An 18,505-nucleotide genomic window follows, 5' to 3' on the forward strand; every position below is an offset into this window, starting at 1 on the left:
TGAGTAGAGGGGGAGGATCACCTCCCTCAACCTGCTGCCAATGCTCTTCCTAAGGTAGCCCAGGATACCATTGGCTTTTGCTGCAAGGGCACATTGCTGGCTCACAGTCAACTTGGTGTTCACCAGGACCCCCAGGTCCTTCTCTGCAGACGGCACCCAGGCTGTACTGGTGCATGGGGTCATTCTTCCCTAGGTGAAGGACTTGGCATTTTCCTTTCCTGAACTCCCTGAGGTTCCTCTTTGCCCTTTTCTCCAGCCTGTCAAGATCACTCTGAATGGCAGGGCAACCATCTGGTGTATCAGCCACTCCTCCCAGTGCTGTATCATCAGCAAATTTGCTGAGGGTGCACTCCTGAAGCCAAAGGCATGGGACAGAGCTTTGTAAGCTCCTGATACGGTTATCCTCCTCCAGGAAATGGTCTTCTGGTTGGGCAGCAAAGTCCTCTTGGCAGGCCAGTGTCTCTGTAGTTTCCTTCTCACAAGGGGGACCAGGGAGATGCCATGACTTTCTTTGGGTCAAGCCCCAGCCCCTGCTGCAGAGACACATGGCCTGGAAGACCTTAGAGCCAGCCTCCGGGTACACAGAGCAGCAGGAAGTCAAGCTTCCAGCTTCTGGTTGAAAGACAGTTCATGCTCAAAGCTAACAGGCGTGTTTCCAGGAACCATTTGAAGCACAAGGACGGCAGTTGCCTCAGTGATGAAAGCTTCACACTTGCTCTACAGGCAGTGAACAAAATGAAGAAAACCCTAGCTGATTAGTTCAGTACTGAGCTCCACCTCTTGGTCACTTCTTTGGGTGTCACGGGCCCTCCTCCTGCTCCTCACCCACTTTTGTCTAGTAACAGCTCTCCCAAGCCTCCTCCACTCTTTCTGTCTCCCCATCATGTTCCCCAGAGCCCTTTGGACCCCTTGTCCCCCTGGTTTGGCCCCATGGGGGAGGAGGGATCCCAGCACCACTTGTGTGCACCCCTGTGCACCCAGAGTTGTGAGCTGCAGTGGGTGGTGCTTCCCACCACCCAGCAGCACCAGCCCTGACCTCAGGGGATGGCTGTGGTGGTGCCAAATGCTCCCACAACTGGGGTCACATCTGGAGCATTGCTCCAGGTGTGGTTGGAGACTGGTCCAGCAGAGACCCCCACCAGGAACAGCTGCCCTCTCTTCAACTTACAGTTACAGAAGGATGCTGAGTGTGGATAAAATGCCACCCTGACTGGTGTACATGACCACACTCACTAGAGACAGGTGGATATATTTCATAAGGACAATCACTCATAGCACACATTCTTCAGAATTCCTTCATGCAAACCCTTTGCAAGCAAGTGCTGTGGTCAAAATAGATCCCAAGATGCAGGAAGACTGGCCAAATGTCTCTGTGCATCAGCTCTACACGAGGTGATACATCAGCTGGAAGCACAACGACATGGGTACATGCTTCCTGAAAGACTGATGAGGAAACTGAGGGGACACTGGGCTACGCCAGCCACTCCTCTGCACCCCCTGGATGTATTGGAAAATGAAGAAATGGGCAGAAATGAGAAGAGATCTAGAGCCCTGCTTAGACAGAGATAGGGTCCAATAGTCCCCTGGGAACACTGGAGTTCAGTAACAAGCCTATGGACAGAGGCTTATGCTCTGCTGGGGCTGTCCACACTGAGTACAAAGGAGGTGGACTAAGAGCCTGCCTGTACTCAGGGAAAGGGAAAGCCTTGCTCACTGTCACCATGGATGAGATTGCTCTCGCTGAACTTCAGGTGAACAATTCAGAGGTCAAAACAGAGGTGCCTAATCCTAACCTAGATGCATTAAGATGGTAAGAGAGGTCTGCATTATGTTGGCAGTTATAACTCTGAACCCTCAGGTTCATACTTCCTTTTGGAGGGGTAGAAGATAGTCAGGTGGCCCTTAGGAACCAATGTCTCACCCCTGAAGAGCTCCCAGAGGTCTGCAATGAAGATGCCTACATGTCAGTCTGTCACTCAGGCCTCCCTCTGCCCTTAGAGAAGATGAATCTCTTCCTCTCATCTCCTTTAGAAATCCATTTTGTGAAAAGTTGAATCATGTCCTAAACTCTACTGACTAACCTAAGGCAACCTAAGGTGACTACCTCTTGAACATTTAAAATCTATCCTTTAGATGTCCAACATTAGAAAGATAAGGCAAGGAGCGTGACAGTAGCTCCACAGAAGCTGCTTTCACAGATTACATTTCTTGATAGCACCTTTAAAGATTTGGTGCTTCTCTCTCTTAGACTGCTTCACAAAATGGATCTACATTTCTGCAGGGATTAGGTCACCTGGGTACCAGCTATCATTTTAATTAATGTCTTGTCACCCTCTCAGACCAACTCTGCTGAGGAGCATCTCAGGAAAGCACAGAGGACCATGATTCTTCAGGGAATGCCAAAGGGCTTTGGGTGGTTTTACTTGAAAGGAAAAAAAAATCAGAGCTTACTTCTGTCTGGCAGCACAGTGCACCAGAACAAATGGCATTAGCAGCTGACTCAAAGAGGCTCTGCAAGAACCTTGAAATGAGACATGCCAGATTGTTCTCTCAAGGTTGTGGGAGGAGAGGGAAGGAGATGATGGTCTGCAGAAATTCTGCTGGCCTTCTATTTCCCCTTGACAGTGTTTCCTGCACATAGATTAATGTAAGTAACTACTTTGCTGCATTTCACCTCATTTTTCTTTGATTCTTGTTGTTGTTGTTGTTGAGTTCCTAGACTGCCTGCCTGCCTGCCTGTGACTGTCCTCCTTTGCCTGTGATATTTCTCAGGCAATGAGACCTTGCTGATCAGTCTGTGTCTATGTGCCTAGGTCCCTGCCCCTTTCTCTGCTTTAACTTGTTGGCCAGGTCCAGCTAAGCTGCACAGTGTAGTCCTGTTCTCTCTTTTGGGCTTATACAAGTTCTGTGAGCAAAAGCGGCAGGACAGAAAGGAGATGGTCTACATAGGGGTAGACTGTCCTGAGAGGACTGCATAGAGAATTCAACATCTTCAAGAGCTCAGGTAATGAATTCAGGACCAACTCCACATCAAATCAAGCTTCGTTTTTTCCAGTGTTCACAGAAAAAAAAAAAAAAAAGTCTTTTGGGTTTCTGTTTGTTTGTTTATTTGTTTTACAAGATAGGGCGCTTATTTTTTTTTATCCCCAACTGATGAAGTTCCCTACTTATCTTTTTATCTCCTAGGATTTTCTTTTTTTTCCTTCTCTCTCCTTTGTATTACTTGTATTACTTTTTTATTTTTCCTTCTGACGGCCAGCATGTTTTATCAAAACCATTTCTCAGCAAGAAGAAAAATCTGGTTACAAAGATTTCTGCTCTATATGGAATAGTTCAAGCTTGGAGGGAAAGACCACAGTTTTAATCATAGAATATATGTCTTCCCTCTTTTTGGCTTTGTCCCTCCTATTACCTTTATTTCCCAGTGGCCTCCTCCTTTATCACCATCCTCTTTCTGCTTTCTCTCCATTCCTTACCTAAACAAAAAGTTAATGTCGCTTTAAAGAGATGCTTTTATCTTTCTCCAGGATGCATTTTATCTCATCCTAAAATACAGATTTAAGATAGACTAGAGAAAGAATGACTGAGAAATGTCTATCTTTTTCTCCATTGGCTATAAAAGGATACTTGAGTAAGGAGCTCAAATGCAAAAACTTACATGTTGTTAATAGTGAATTCCTACTCTAACCTAGAAACTAAGTTTGTTGTTACTGTTTGAAATGGTGTCTCCTTACTCTATGTTGTTTCTCCGTGCCTCTCCTCTCTTCTCTGTCTTCCTTAGACTTTTTGTGAGTAACCGCATGCATCTCTTTCATTACACTACATTTCTCTACCTGTCTCCGCTCCCTCTAACCTTCTGAGGAATTGTTTCCTCCACTGACCATCTTCTATTACTCACTGCAGCTCAGTTGTTGCAGATATGTTGAACCATATGACTGTCACAGAGTTCCTTCTCTTGGGCTTCCCCTCCCTCCACCATCAGGAGTACCTAATAGCAATCATTCTCCTGGCTTCCTACCTGGTGATCTTAGTTGGAAACCTGCTGATCATTGCCCTCGTTCTTTCTGACCGAGACCTCCACAGACCCATGTACTTTTTCCTCTGCAACCTCTCCTCTTTGGAGATCTTCATCACTACGTGCATCATACCCAAAACAGTAGCAAGCTTGTTGATGGGCAACAAAACCATCTCCTACCCAGCTTGCATAATTCAGTCCTACTTCTACTTCCTCTTGGGCAGCACTGAGTTTGTCCTTTTCGCTGTTATGTCCTACAACCGTTATGTGGCCATATGCTACCCTCTTCAGTACCCCATGCTCATGAACAGTCAGCTTTGTGTTCAGCTCCTGTTGGGGTCATGGACTGCAGGCTTCCTGGTCACCATTGTCCCCACTGTCCTAGTTGTCAGGTTGCCCTTCTGCAATGCCAATCGTATTGACCACTTCTTCTGTGAAGGTATGCTTTTGATCAAGTTGTCCTGTGCAGAAACACAGACTGTGGAGCTGATAAATTTCATGACCTTTTCCATCATCCTCCTTGGCTCACTGGTCATGACAGCAATGTCCTACTTATACATCATTAACACCATCCTTAGGTTGCCCTCAGCTTCATCGAGGAACAAGGCATTCTCCACCTGCTCCTCTCACTTCACCATTGTCATCTTGGGCTACGGTAGCTGCATCTTCCAGTATGTGCTGCCTTCAAGTCACCACACTTCCTATTACAAAATGGTGGCCCTGCTCAACACAGTGGTAACTCCTCTGATGAGCCCCTTTATTTTCAGCCAGAGGAACAAGCAGATGAAGAAGGCCCTCAAGGTGGGCTTGAAGAGAAGTGTGATAATCTCCAGAAAATGTTTTTCCTTCTGAGGAGGGATTTTGTAAGTGGAGGGGAAAGGGAGGGGGACGGAACAAATGATTAGGATTCATTTGCTGAAATTACACCTTTCTTTCTTGGCAGTGTGAAGTTTCATGAAATCACACCAGTTTCTCTCCTGAACCATATCACCATGATACGAGCTAAACCTTATATAAGGATGCCTTTCAAATGGTCTAAAAGCACTTTACAAACCCTGGTGAATACCCTGGTGATGGTGTTTTCTAAGAGTGGAAACTGAGACAGAAAGCAACAAGCTGAGGAGTTCCTCCTTCCTCGGCACACCAAATTCTCAAGATGGTTCACTTTCCTCCAGTTTGGATGCAGCTTCTCCTTGTCACACAATCTGGTTTGCCTGTTTATTTTGGTGGCAGAGCTTTGTTGAACCTTCTTGCCTTTAGAAAGAGACAGAAAACAGGTGGAACAAGTGAAAAGGAGAGCAACAATAGCTTTATTTCTCTGCTAAGTGGCACTTACTTCTCCCCATTAACCTCCTGGTAAGGACAAGAACAGAGACAAAATAAAGTCTATATTACCCATCTAACATCAGCTCTCTTTTAAGCTGCAACAAAATCCAGAATATTGGTCAGTAATTTAATTGTTGAGTAACAATGCAATTGTCCACAGGTCAAGCTTATGAAATAAATGCCCAGTCCTTATGACACAATGCTGTCAGAGTCAATACTTCAACTAATAGAACAGCCTCACGCAGTGGAATTAGTTTGTCCACATTTGTAACTTAAATGTCCTAAGCTGAGTGCATTGCCCGCCCTCCTGTGATAGTCTAGAGGATTATATCATCTCCTCTTACGCTAGTTGTCCACAGTACTTCAGAGGAAGTATACTGAGCATAGGAGGCTCATCTGTTTAATAGAAAATGCCAGATGCACTGAACCACATGCTGGGTAATGTGTTATAATTTGTGCAAGTGAGGGACTTTTGATCAGTGAAGTCTGTCCTCTGCAGCCCCACGGATTAGACCTTAAGTTCTCTCCAACCCCTTCACCAAACAAAAGCAAACAAAAAATTCCTTTTCTCTAATCCTTGTCATGGTATTGTCATTTTGTAATTTTCATGGATTCATTTTCATTCACGATTTGCAAGACAAATATATTGTTTTGGAATGAGAATCAAAAGCAGTATTTGTTTATTCATTTTAAATAAAAATAAGAGATTTTCATTCTGAGAGACTTTTTTTATTGTTTAAATCACTCACTCCCAATAGTACAGAAACACAAGATGGATGAGTTTAGTCTTAAATGCCTAGCATGGAAGGTTTGAAGTTATTTAGTTGGATGACTCCTATCCCCTTTAAGTTGGCAAAGAATCCCACCAAGGCATCTTCAGTGAAGAGACTTTGGAATCACAAGCAGTGCTTTAACTTAGCTATCTTAGACATCTTATTGTGAGAAATCCTCCCCAATCTCACTGAGGCACTAATGGCTCTGATATTTCTGGATAGATAGCTACAGTTTGACTGTGTGAGAGCCACACCTCTGGTTACAGCACAGAAATAACAGAACCTCACTGTTTGTCCACTGCTACCTCTACACCAATATCTTAGGCATTTGCTTTGCTCTGATGGCATGGCCTCCAGACTGTTCACCTTATTCACACCAGGGAAAAGTCCAGGTGCAGTGGTGGGACAGTTCATTCAGGAATTTGCTTCTTCCATTGAAGGAACAGGTCACTCGAAGAGTTCCCCCTTGCAAGGGGTACAAACAAGACTGTGCTGGGTGTTGCTTCCTCTGCTCTGTGCAGACATCAAACTGTATTTTATGCCCTAAGGCATGCAGCACATATCGTCACTGCCACACTACAAAACAAAACAAAGCACACGTTTTGTCAGCCATGATCAACAGCCCTCACTTGATTTCATGTACCTTGAATGGAGGAAACGCACACAAAACGACATGCCTGTGTCTCTGGGCTGCAGGGGCACTACGTGGGCCAGCAGACACCCAGGAGGCCCAGAAGTTAAGCAGTATGAGCAGCATTTCCTGACAACAGGGTCTGCTTCCTGTAATAAATGTGCACAGTAAATAACAGACTTTCTTCTGTGGATAAAGGTCCCCTAAATAGCTACCCACCTCCTTGATACCTGAGCTGCATGAATAATGGATTTTTTTTTTAATAGGTGAATTGAAAATGAAATAAGTAAATAAATAAAAGAGGTGGACTTTGAGGACTTTGCTAAATGAACACAGAAATATTCTTGTCCACTGCAAACCCTTTCTTAGATCTAAAATGTTACATTCCTTCTGAAAGTACTGACAACAGAAGTTGCATTCACCCCAGCCAGCGAGAGGGTGGCCCTGAAGCTCTTGTGTTGCCTACTCCTGTAAAGGCATCAGTAACATGCTCCTTGAATGTGACAGGAGAAAGCAAGTGCCCAAAGTAAGTTTCTAAGATCTGCATGAGAGAACGTAGGCCAGAAATCATTTGCATTCCATTATTTTCTTTCCGGAAGACTCTGCCCATGCTGCCATCCAACAGAGTAGGTCTTCTTTCTGTGTAAAACTTTCAAACATTTTTGCTTCCTTCTAACAGAAATATGATGATATTCCTCTTTAGTTTCATCCTAAATTATAAACCAGCTCAAGTGAGATAAATAATTTTCTACAGCTGCCTATTCCTGTTCCCAAGTATAAAGGGAGGCCAAACGATTAACACAAACTAAGACAGCTCAACTCCACAAGTGCACACATTATTATAAAGGCTGTTAACCAAAATCTTAATAGTGTTCTGCGTGATTCAAACATAAATGGACTTGATTACATGCGAAATATAGTCCATTTGCCTGTTTTTCTGAATAGCCGTGGGCTTAGTAACGCAAAAAAGCTGATGGTAGCTTCAACAACCAATGGAGATGTTCCTTATACAGATAATGCAGGTGAGGTTATACAGGAGAATTATATGTAAGTTATAAAACTATTTAAATAATTGGCAGATCATTAATGATACTTTATAGCTCAAAGAAATACATATGAATGGAGAAAATACTTAATTTTTTTTTTTTTTTAATAAGATTACACGAAGAAGTTGACAGGAGAGTTTCTCAGAACATTAACACAAACTAAGACAGCTCAACTCCACAAGTGCAAAGGCCACCCTACCAGACTTCTGCTAAGTCACTGTTTTAACAGAGGGACTCCATATGATCTTTTGATAATGCACCCTAAAAGCTTGGGAAGAGAGTTTCCCCTGTGTCAGTATGATTCCAGCCCCCCAGTTTGTTGTGTGATAAGCACAAAAGAACAATCTACGGATAAGCAGCTTGTAGCAGCATGGGTGCCCTCTTCGCTTTCTGCTCCCTGCAAGGCATGGACCTGGCTGCATATTTCAAGCACTACGCAAGTCTAAGAGTGAAGCGTCTTCTGGAAAAGGAACTAAGGGATGGAAAGAGAATGGTCATGAAGGGATGTGGTGGATGAATGGCACGGACTCAGGAGGATTTGCATCCTGAGACATTTATTGTTTATTTCTGAGCATATTTAAAAAGTTAGCTGCTTCAGTGGTTTCACAGACACACTTTGCTAAGCCAGTCATCATGCAGATTATGTCACAGGTAGCCAATCATTACACCGATCACGCACGCAGCGATCATGCCTTGTACCTTGCTACTTGTTTAGAAAAGCTGTCTTGCCCTTAACCTTGGTTCCCACTGGCTTCTGCTAGTTTGTCTGTACTTTCTCAGGATGTATCATTCCCAGCTGCACCAGTGTCCTCGGGTACGTTTGTCTGAGGCTCCTGTTGCTTGCTACTTGCAACTTTCCACCAGTTTAACCCTGTCATGACCCTCCACAAAGGGACAAATGTTGAAAGAGGAAGATAGAATTAAAATTTTCAAAACTACCTCTTCATGCCATGATAGCGACGACTTTAATCCCGTAAACATTACTACACATCTGGCACTGATTTTTTTTGCCATAATTATGAATATAATTCATGTACCTGCTTCCCAGCTATCCTAAACACAGGAGGTGTTCCAAAGCTATATTAGAACAGGAAAATATTAAAACTCAGTTTGCTCTTTCTCAGATCAGGTGACAACAGTCTGCGCAGTTTTGGAATCTATCTCCTGAATATGTCTACTTCATGTAGATCACTAACCATCTCTCTTGGGCTGAAGATGCACATTCAGACAGATGCATGCATGCATGGTTAAATGCATCTTTTCTGTCATGATATGAATGATAAAAAAGAGCTGCTTGGGGATGGGATTATCAATGGCAACCTGAGCATCTTGATTAGAAGAGTGAGGGCTGTGTAAAAGACAGAAAACCCTTTGCTAGGGGTTGGCAGGGTGTTGGGTTTTGGTAAGAGATACACAATGATTAGGGTGCTGTAGAAATTTTTACTACAGTGAGGTGGAAGGAGATGGCTGAGAAAGCCTTCTGTCTTTCTCTGGTAGAAGGGGTCATCAAAATAGTGAATAGGGTACTAACACATCCCATGCCTGGCAGAATTGAAAGGCATGGGAATGCTGCTCAGCAATTACCAACATAACAACGTGGATATTCCCCAGGAAGGTCATAATGCAGATAACTAGAACCAGCAGGAAGAAGAAAGTCTGAAATTCTGGGACATTAGTGTACCCTAGAAGGCTACTTTTGGTAACAGATGTCCCACTGTCCCATGTCTATTCCATAGGATAGCACTAGATGGCCACTGGAAATGGACATTCATGAAGTTCATTTGAAACACGCTAGTGTAACTTTGTTAGGCTTAAACATGAGAAACAAATGAAACCAGAATACATCATGTGCTCATTCAAAACTTTTGTGCTTAACAAAACTCTTAATTTCTCCTACTAGCCACCCTGCGGATTAGAGGCAATGACAAGCTCATTAGGGTTCCCACAGTCTTACAAACTCCCAGGGGAAAGTTGCCCAGTGTGAAGTGAAATCACAGGAATAAAGTGTCTTGGAGGTTTAATGGGGCTTACTGAGGTCTGTTAGAGATAGAGCTGCTGCCAGAAGTCCATGTCTTTCACCAAGCACTAATTAGACCAGACCATCAGAGGCACCACTTGCAGGAAGACAAAGGAAAGGGACAGAGGTTCTTCCCTCAAGAAGCACCTTTGATGTGGGGTGCCTCTTCCATTTTTGACACGCATGCACTCACAGAGTTTTAATGCTTTGCTTCAATGCAGTCTACACATCCCTGCAGCCCCAGCCCTGCGTAACTCTCCCCACGTCATCCTCCGTCCTCAAGCAATGCCTCTCAGGGATGAAATATAATCCTTGCAACTTCAATTTTCCTGATATTCCTCAGTCCTAGCCTGCAGGCCTCCTGCAATCTGACTCCATTTGCTGGTACCCAACGTCTTCACAAGGAACCTCATGGTATCCGAAAACTGCTCCACATCCCCCAGATCCCACTGTTTGAGTGGTGCCTCTCAATCAGAAATCACAAGCCACGCTATGTAACACCTGCCCTTTTTATCCCTGAACTTCCACTCACCACCAAGCTCCTTCTTCTCCCAGCTCATAAAGTGGGCACTTGGGATGCTCTGTAGTGTGTAAAGTTATCTGCACGGGGCTGGTAAATGAAACCAGGGCATGCAAGAAACTTGCAGCCACCTGCTGCAACAGCTAGATAACAGGCTGGATATCCTAGGACATGTAAAATGGCACTAGACAGCTGCTTAAGCAATTAAAGGCTGATCGGTGGAATTACTCCCCAGCCCTATGAACTGAGTACATTTCCATGTGAGATCAACTACGCAGCTCATGTGGAGGTACCTGCACAAGAACACCCACAGTCAGGTGTCTAGCTCTCTGAACTGAATCTCCTCCGAGGCATCTTCCTTAGGATGATTTGCATCCCATTGGAAAATCAACTTATTCTCTTCATTGATGGCCAGGGTACATCAAGCTGTGGCTGTCTACACTTAAAATATCTCAGTTTAGCCAAGGCAGAATCTCTTCCTGGGGTCTTCATTTTTCAAGGATAGTGAACACTTTTTACATCCAAACCCTCTCCCCACCCCAGCTCACCCCCTGCAAAAAAAAAAGCAAAGCAAAAGAAACAAGACTTGAGAGCTGGAGAAAATGCTTTGCTGTGAGGGTTTCAGATTCTGCCATAGGCACAGGAACTTCCTCCCACGGAGCCCCCTCCCCAGCTAGCAGGGAAGAGCAGGGATGGGGTGCAGTAAGGAAACGTAGCTTGCGAGCTGTATGGCAAGAGCTGTGAGAAGGGGGTCAGATACCAGTGTACTGTTTAATAGACTACAGTCAGGAAGCAATCAAGGGGACATTTTACCCTGAAGAACTTCAGAAATGAACCCTGAAGAGAACAAAATCTACAAAATTGAGATGATCATTGCTGTAAAGGAAGAAAGAAACAGCTGCTGGTAAAATGGTATGGCTGGTCCATAAATTGAACAGTTGCATAGAAGCCTCCCAAGTGTGCACGTCTAGTTTTGAGGGATGGATTGGGGGAAAAACAGGATAGAGGACAGTGGTTTTTTACATCGTACTGCCTAGCAATGCCAGCACCAGGGTTTGCCACCAAACCCAACTCAGACTTTGCCACAGAGCAGGTGAGGACCCTGGAGCACTCAGGCAAGTGAGAGCTGGGGCTGGCAGAAGTACAGTACCTGCACAGCTGGAATAACATCAAAGATAAACTACCTTTGGAACCACGCTGCTGGGTATGGCATGGCATTATCCTTCACAGAGAGGCTGTTCACTGCCTCTCTCCATCCTGGTGGATAGCAGGAACAATTTTACTCGCCCCAGAGCAAAGCTTCAGTGATTGACTTTCCAGCCATAATCCTGGTCTAGATGGTATAATTAAGAAAACAAAGCTTAAAATAGATGAAATCTTCAAAGCTTTTGTACAGCCGGGGGCTAGTGCAGGGGAATTAGCTGCCTGATTTAGAGTTTAGGTCTCAGCTCGGATCTTAGCTTAGCTTAAGCTCAGAGCTAAGATTTAGACCTGAGCTTGCACTAGATGCTCTGACAACTGAAATTAGGTGGAAAAAATTCACCTGCATATCTCCGTATTCGTATTTCCTTATTCCTGGGGGTAGCAGGACCTTAATATCCCACACCCAGATACTTGATACTTCCAGTTTTTTGCAGTGCAGCCATTTCAAGCCTTCTCTGAATGCCACACAGCTGACACCTGAGAGAGAACTGAGTTACTTGCCAAGGCTTGCACTGTGGAGCAGGCAGAAGGCAGAGGCAGGACCTATCAGCCACTTCTGGAGTTGCATCCTTATTCTTCAAGTGTCCCGTATGAACAGAAAGCAACATGGAGCTCCAACAAGAGCATGGAACTGCAATGAGATCAAACTCCCAATAACACACTGAGGAAGAGGACTAAACTGTCTCTTTTTTGTTGGCAGTTTGCACTATGTTAACCAGATGTGGACCTAGAATAAGATGATGCCCAGGATGAGATGGGAGCTGGGGCATTTCTGAGCAAGAAAGGAATAATTTGGCACAAGCTTTTGCTTTTGCAAAATTGAGTTCTTATGTATATTTCTTTGCTATATCAAAGCACTGTGTGAAGGCAAACTGGACCTGATTTGTCCTGGGTGAATGCATGTTAAGCCCCCTTTCTACAGCTAGAATGGCAGCTGTGATGGGGAATGAGAAACAGAAGTGATAACTGCAAATAGCTAAAGAATGGAGGAGGTGCAATCAGTCTCAGACAATTGTATACACCTTGGAGAAAGCTGCAAAGTCTAAGTTGCTCTTCTGTACTTCCTCTGGGGTCCATGGAGAGAGCCTTCCTTAAGGAAATCCATTGCTTTCTCATTCATTTGTGCAGAGCACTTCTGGTAAATCACTCTCTTCATAATGTTTCCTGTTGGTCAAGGGGACCATGTCTTCATCTGGAGGAAAGATGATGGTCCACAATGGGAGCAGATACTTCTAGAGTGGTTTCAGCTGCCCACATGAAGTAGGATAAGTCATGCCTCCTAAATTCTACCTTTTCTTCCTGGGGAATCAGAAGAGAGGCTCGATGATAAGGTCAGATGTAGATATTATATTAAAGACATCTATACTTGGGCAAGAGAGATCTTTCCGCAGACTTTCAGGTGGCAGAATTAGAGAGCAGTGAAGCCACTTCATTCTGACTGGACATAAAGGAAAAAATGACCACGAGGAGAGTCAGGTGCTGGAACACATTGCCCAGACAGGCTATGGAGTGTTCCCTCTTGGAGGTTTTCAAGACGCCACAGGACAAGCCCAGAGCCTCCTGGTCTGACTTCACTACAGACCATGCTCTGAGCAGCTGGGCAGCCTGGATGACCTCCCAGGGTTCCTCTCTCCCTTTCACACTCAGTGGAGAGGCAGAGGAGTCTCCTTGTCATGAGGTGCAAGTCAAAGAGAGCTGAGAGGAATCATGCCCTCCTGCTCCCCTTGACCTAAAACAGGGGCGGAGGAGAACGCTGTGCACCTCCCATGCAGGAAAGAGGAATCCTGTGTGCGAGTCTGTATCAGTAACTTGGCTTCCTCTGGCTCCCAGCAAGTCAGGTACCTTTGCCTCTGGGAAAGGTCTGGGTTTCCTCTCTCCTCAGAGGGCAGAGCCTGGCACCTCTGAGGGTGAGTCATGGCATCCCCCATTGCAAGTCTCCAAATGCCTGCTGACTCTGCTTTTCTGCCCACTGAGCACTCATGGAGTGTGCAAGGAGAAGCTGTGGCACCTGTCTCACTCTAGTTCTGCTCCATGAGTTTGAAGAGACCAGTGCTCATTCCCCTGGCTCCTTCCCACTCTTCCTCAGAGCATGCTGAAAGGCCATAGAGGTGTGGGCGAGGGCAGCTCAGAGCTTTCATCCCCACAGGGCTTCAGTTACCCAGGGCTCGCTTTCTGCAGCACAAAGAGAAGCTGAGCTGCAGCAAGGACCTTCAGAAGACTCACTTGTGCCATAAACACCAGAGACACTGCAGAGCAGGTGACATTCAGGTGCTGCTGAAGACTCACAGCAGAAGATGTGGAAAGACGGTTCGCAGCATCCTAGTCCAGATGGTTTTGCTCATGGGGATCTGATCCGGTCTGATAAACTCGGAGGAATAAATTCTGGACAGCATTGCTAATTGCCACAGTTGGTTTATTCCTGCTGTGATAGTAGCCCAGCTGGTGAGCCCGTCATCGATGTCCACAGCAGTCAGCCAGGTTCACCGCGCTGCACCCAGCACCCACTCCATTAGGGAGGGGGAAACGAGTCAGATCAGAGTCAGGGCTCTGGGGAAAGGAACCAAGATGTGAAGGGCCCTCTGAGCCCACACAGCGACCCACAGCGCATACATCTCTGCTTGGAGATGGCCACCACGGGCTCCCTGCACAGCTCCAGGAGATCCCAGCAAGACCATATTTGGAGGGCAAGCAAAAATTGTTCTCCTCAGGCCAAAGTGGATGGTGAATGCAGGCCAGGGAATGAACCCCTGAAGAAGGGTGCCTCACGCTTTGCTGGGGCCACACATGAGCTCGGGGGGGGGGGGGGTGCCCTTATGATGTGATTCTCCTCAGTACCATGTAGAACCATGGCATTGCAGAGTAATTTTGGCTGGGAGAGAGCACTAGTTTCTACTAAGTCTCTAGTCCTACCTCCTAGGCCATAAGTCACTAGTCCTAGCTCCTTCTCAAAACATCTCCAAGTAGATGAGGTTTCTCATGACCTTGTCCAGACAAATTTTGAAAAAAACTCCCAAGATGGAGATCCTCACGACCTCTCTGGGAAGCTGGTCTATTGTTTGATCCCTTAAGAAGGAAATGTTTTTCCTTCTTTCACGTGGGATGTCCCATATTTCTGCTTGTGCCTGTTGCCTCCTGTCCTTCCACTGCCCATTTTTTACCAGAGCGTGGCTCTGATTTCTCTACACCCTCCCAGCTGGTCACCGTAAAGAGCAATAAGATCTCCCCTGAGCCTTCCCTTCTCCAGGCTGAACAGACCCATGTCTCTCAGCAGCTCCTTATGCCTGATGGGCTCCAGGCCCAAACCATCGTTCTGGCCTCTGCTGTTCTCACTCCTGTCTGTCGCTCTCTCTCTTTCCTGGGCAATCCACGACTGCACACAGCACTCCACATGTGGCTCACAAGCGCCAGACGGAGAGGCCTCCGCTGCAGGCTGCTCCTCTGCAAAGGGAGGAAACTCGATGTTTCTAGCATGGAGCTGATGTCGAAGCAGCATCCGGAGCCCGGCCAGCCCCAGCAGCCTCAGCTCTCCCTGGCCCAGCCACAGGGCCCCGAGCAGGGCTGCTCACCCTGCTCCACTGCCCCCGCACTCCCTGTCCCCTCATGCCCCATCCCAGCCCTGGCGCTGCCTGGCTGCCCTGGGACGGGGCAGCTCCAGCCCCCTGCAAGGGCCAAGAGGCATGGGAGGAGCGGGCTGGCATGGAGGAGGCCGCCATCCCTCTGCCTGCCTGGGGCTGCATCCGTGGCATGGGGAAAGCTGAGGAACAATAGAGGGATCATTAACAGTAGGAGTAGAGGATGTAACATCAACCGCAATACATTGCTAGCTTTGGGGGAAAACCAGCCTTGAAGGATATCATATCCATGAGCTTCAGTAAGGCTTGTTACCACTTTTACTAACCAAACCCATTTGCTATTATCATATATCATCGTTCCTTCTCTCTCCTCTAAGCATTCTCCAGTTTCAGACAGTTACATGAGTAACCTTGGCGTTCTGTTTGAGAAAGTTTTCAAGCTGGTGGAAGGTTACTTCAAGTGTTACTGATACATTAAACGGTGCAAAAAAAGGCATCGTTTCCTCAGTCCTATGAGAAGTTAACCAGTAAGTCTGCTTGGTGATTTGGTCAAAAATATACGTTACATTACAACAGCAAATGTTGCCTTTCATGTATGTAGTACCCATTTCACTCTATGTCAAACCATGGGCAGCTTCCCATCCAGTGTTATTACAAACAGCTACATTTAGACTAAAGTTAGATCTTAGGGTGAAGGTAACATTAGTGCTTCCTATCAGTCCTTGACCTCATGCTGTTGCAGATGGTATTCCTCCTGCAACTGTAGTTTTAAGGAGGGGTTGCAACTGATCTTCAATACCCGAGTTGTCCCATGGGCAACATGAAAAGGCAGAACCTGCTAGAAACAGGTTTCGGGTGTCTGTTCCAGTTATCAGCGTTCCCACGGTGAGAAGATAACAACCCATTTCCCTGCAAGAGAAGACACCCAGGTCTTGGACACCATCCAAGCCTCACTTATGGTGAACTTACTCCTTTCAGGGTCTACAGCATCCCATACTCCTTTTCCTTTGGAAAACAGCGGAGTCACCCAGACTGATCCCTGAGTTGGGTGTTTAACCACAACCTCATCTCCAGGACATCGAGAGGGTTTTATTTCTGTTTTAAGAGGGATTCATGCAGCTACTGACACAAACCCCTTAGCTATGGGACTTCCCATTGGCGTTTGTCACTTATTTAGCCGACTTATGGCTTCCCACAAACGGGATCCCCACTTAGAAGTATTCTACGAGAGAAGAGTCCCTCTTGTGTAGCTGCTGTTTCTGTCGTCCATTCCATCTTTCTGCTACCACATTACTTTGAGGTATAATACAGTAGGTGGAAAGTGCACTGAACTCCATCTGAAGCACACCAAGTTTGCACTTCTTTACTCTTCAGATGTGATCCATTATCAGCTTGTATTTCCCTGGGAAAGGGGAAAGCAGCAAGCCACTGGTTCAAACCAGCAATGCTTGCTAGACCAGTTGCAGCTCAGCTGGGGAGCACATTCTCTCTACTGCCAATTATTTCTCCTCCTCTAAGGATGTCTTTCCAGCCTTCAGGTGTTCGCATGAGTCTGGAGGGTGGCCTTTCTTTTAGGCTCTGGTTCCCTTTGTGCTGAGATTAATTCAGCTTTCTTTGCGACAGCTGGGGTCAGTCACACCTGCGTTCTTCCCTGACCCTGCTTCCATTGGGGGGATTTATTGGTTGGTCACAGTACAAGAAGCAAGTGGAGTTCAAGTTCCTGGAAGATGTTCTAGGAGACCAGATCAGAAAGCACATAGATGCCTTTGTCAAAATAAACACCTATAGCTATGACAAGAGGCTTCTCGGCTTAGACAAAGGAAAGTATGAAATTCAAAGAACACCAACTCAAGGGTTTGAAAAAGAAGGATTGCTTTTATCCTAAAAAAAATTCTCAATTTTAATACAGTCATCCCAGAGCAATTGCATTTTGAGTTCACATGAGGTTAGCTGTTTTGCTTTTGTAAAGCATAGGTAAAACATCTTAAGTTTTACAACAATTTTTTTAGACAATGAACAGGCATCTTCTTTCAATTCTAACTCTGCCATATGAATAGGCCAGCATCCTCCTACTTATACTAGTGGAGGGCATAATTTATATGTTGTATAATGTGCTTCAGCCTGAATCAGTCCAGTCTGCTCATCGGCCCTTTGAACTAAGCTGGTTAATTTTGCCTTCAGCCCATTTGGGAGCCCTCCTATTCCCCTGTTTGCCAGCAGAACTGCCAAGGGCAATAATCTCTCCATACGGAGATGGGACCAGATTACCGATGCAATAATTCTGCCTGAATTGAGTGGAGCTCTGTGCAGAGTGAGCGGCCATCTGTAACCTCCTTTTCTTCAAAGAACATAGCTGCAGCTTCTGTTTTGATTGAGCAGCTCCTGCAAATGTTCGTAGTTAGGGCACGGCAGACCCATTTTTCTATGGGGCACGTTTCCACGTTGGATTTAGTTGTTCCATAGGGGCTTGATCATGGAGATCCTCATGCAATCGAGCATGTATTCAAAGGGTTTAGATGGTACTGAGCCTAACTCCCACCCTGAAGTCTGGGCTGCAGAAAGGATCAGTCCCACCTACTCTGCATTTAATTAATACTGCATTTCACAGCTTGGCTATGAAACACAGAAAAAAGGCAAAATATCTCTGAACTTGGTCAGTAGGCTCTGGGGAAAATTACTTCTTGAATGCAAATCCCAGGGCTGATGCAGCTCGGGCTATGGGTCGGAGCTCGGCTTTTAAGGCAGGGGTTAGGGGAGGCTCAGGGGAGGGTTCAGGCTCTGCTCAGGGGTTCTGGGGAGCAGTGCGGGCACGGGCTGGGTTCGGGTCAGGGCTGGGGCTGCGGGCGAGCGCTGTAGGGCTGGGGCTGAGGGCGAGGGCTGGGTGCGAGCTGGGAAGGGGTCACAGCTGGGGGGGCTCCGCGGCTGGGGTGGGGCGGGGGGGGGAGCGGGGCAGGGCCGTGGTCGGGGCAGGCTCCAGCTCCAGCTCCAGCTCTGGCTCCGGTTCCAGGGCAGCGGTGCGAGGCCAGGCCAGGCCTGACAGCAGCAGTCTCCCCGCGCGGTCCCAGCTGCACCGCCGCGGCCCGGCCCTCCCCGCCCCGGCTGCCGGCTCCATCGCGCAGCGCCCTGACGCCCTTCGCGCCCCCGCTGCCTCCAGCCCTGGCGGCGCCGTTTGGGGCCGGGTGTCGCGGAGGGGCTGGGCCGCGCCAGGCCGGGGCTGCGCTGGAGTCAGGGCGGCACCGAGCCTGCCCACCCTCAGGGGTGCCGCCCCCGGCCGGCCAATCAGCTAGCGAGGGGAGGCAGCGAGCCAATGAGTGCCTGGGAGGGGTGGGGTGTGCCCTGAGCGACATGCAGGCCGCCCAATGGCATGTCCCGGCAGGGCTGTCCCTGCTGCTCGGCCCTGGG

Source organism: Apteryx mantelli, chromosome 14 (genome assembly GCF_036417845.1).
Source record: "Apteryx mantelli isolate bAptMan1 chromosome 14, bAptMan1.hap1, whole genome shotgun sequence".
NCBI lineage: Eukaryota > Metazoa > Chordata > Aves > Apterygiformes > Apterygidae > Apteryx > Apteryx mantelli.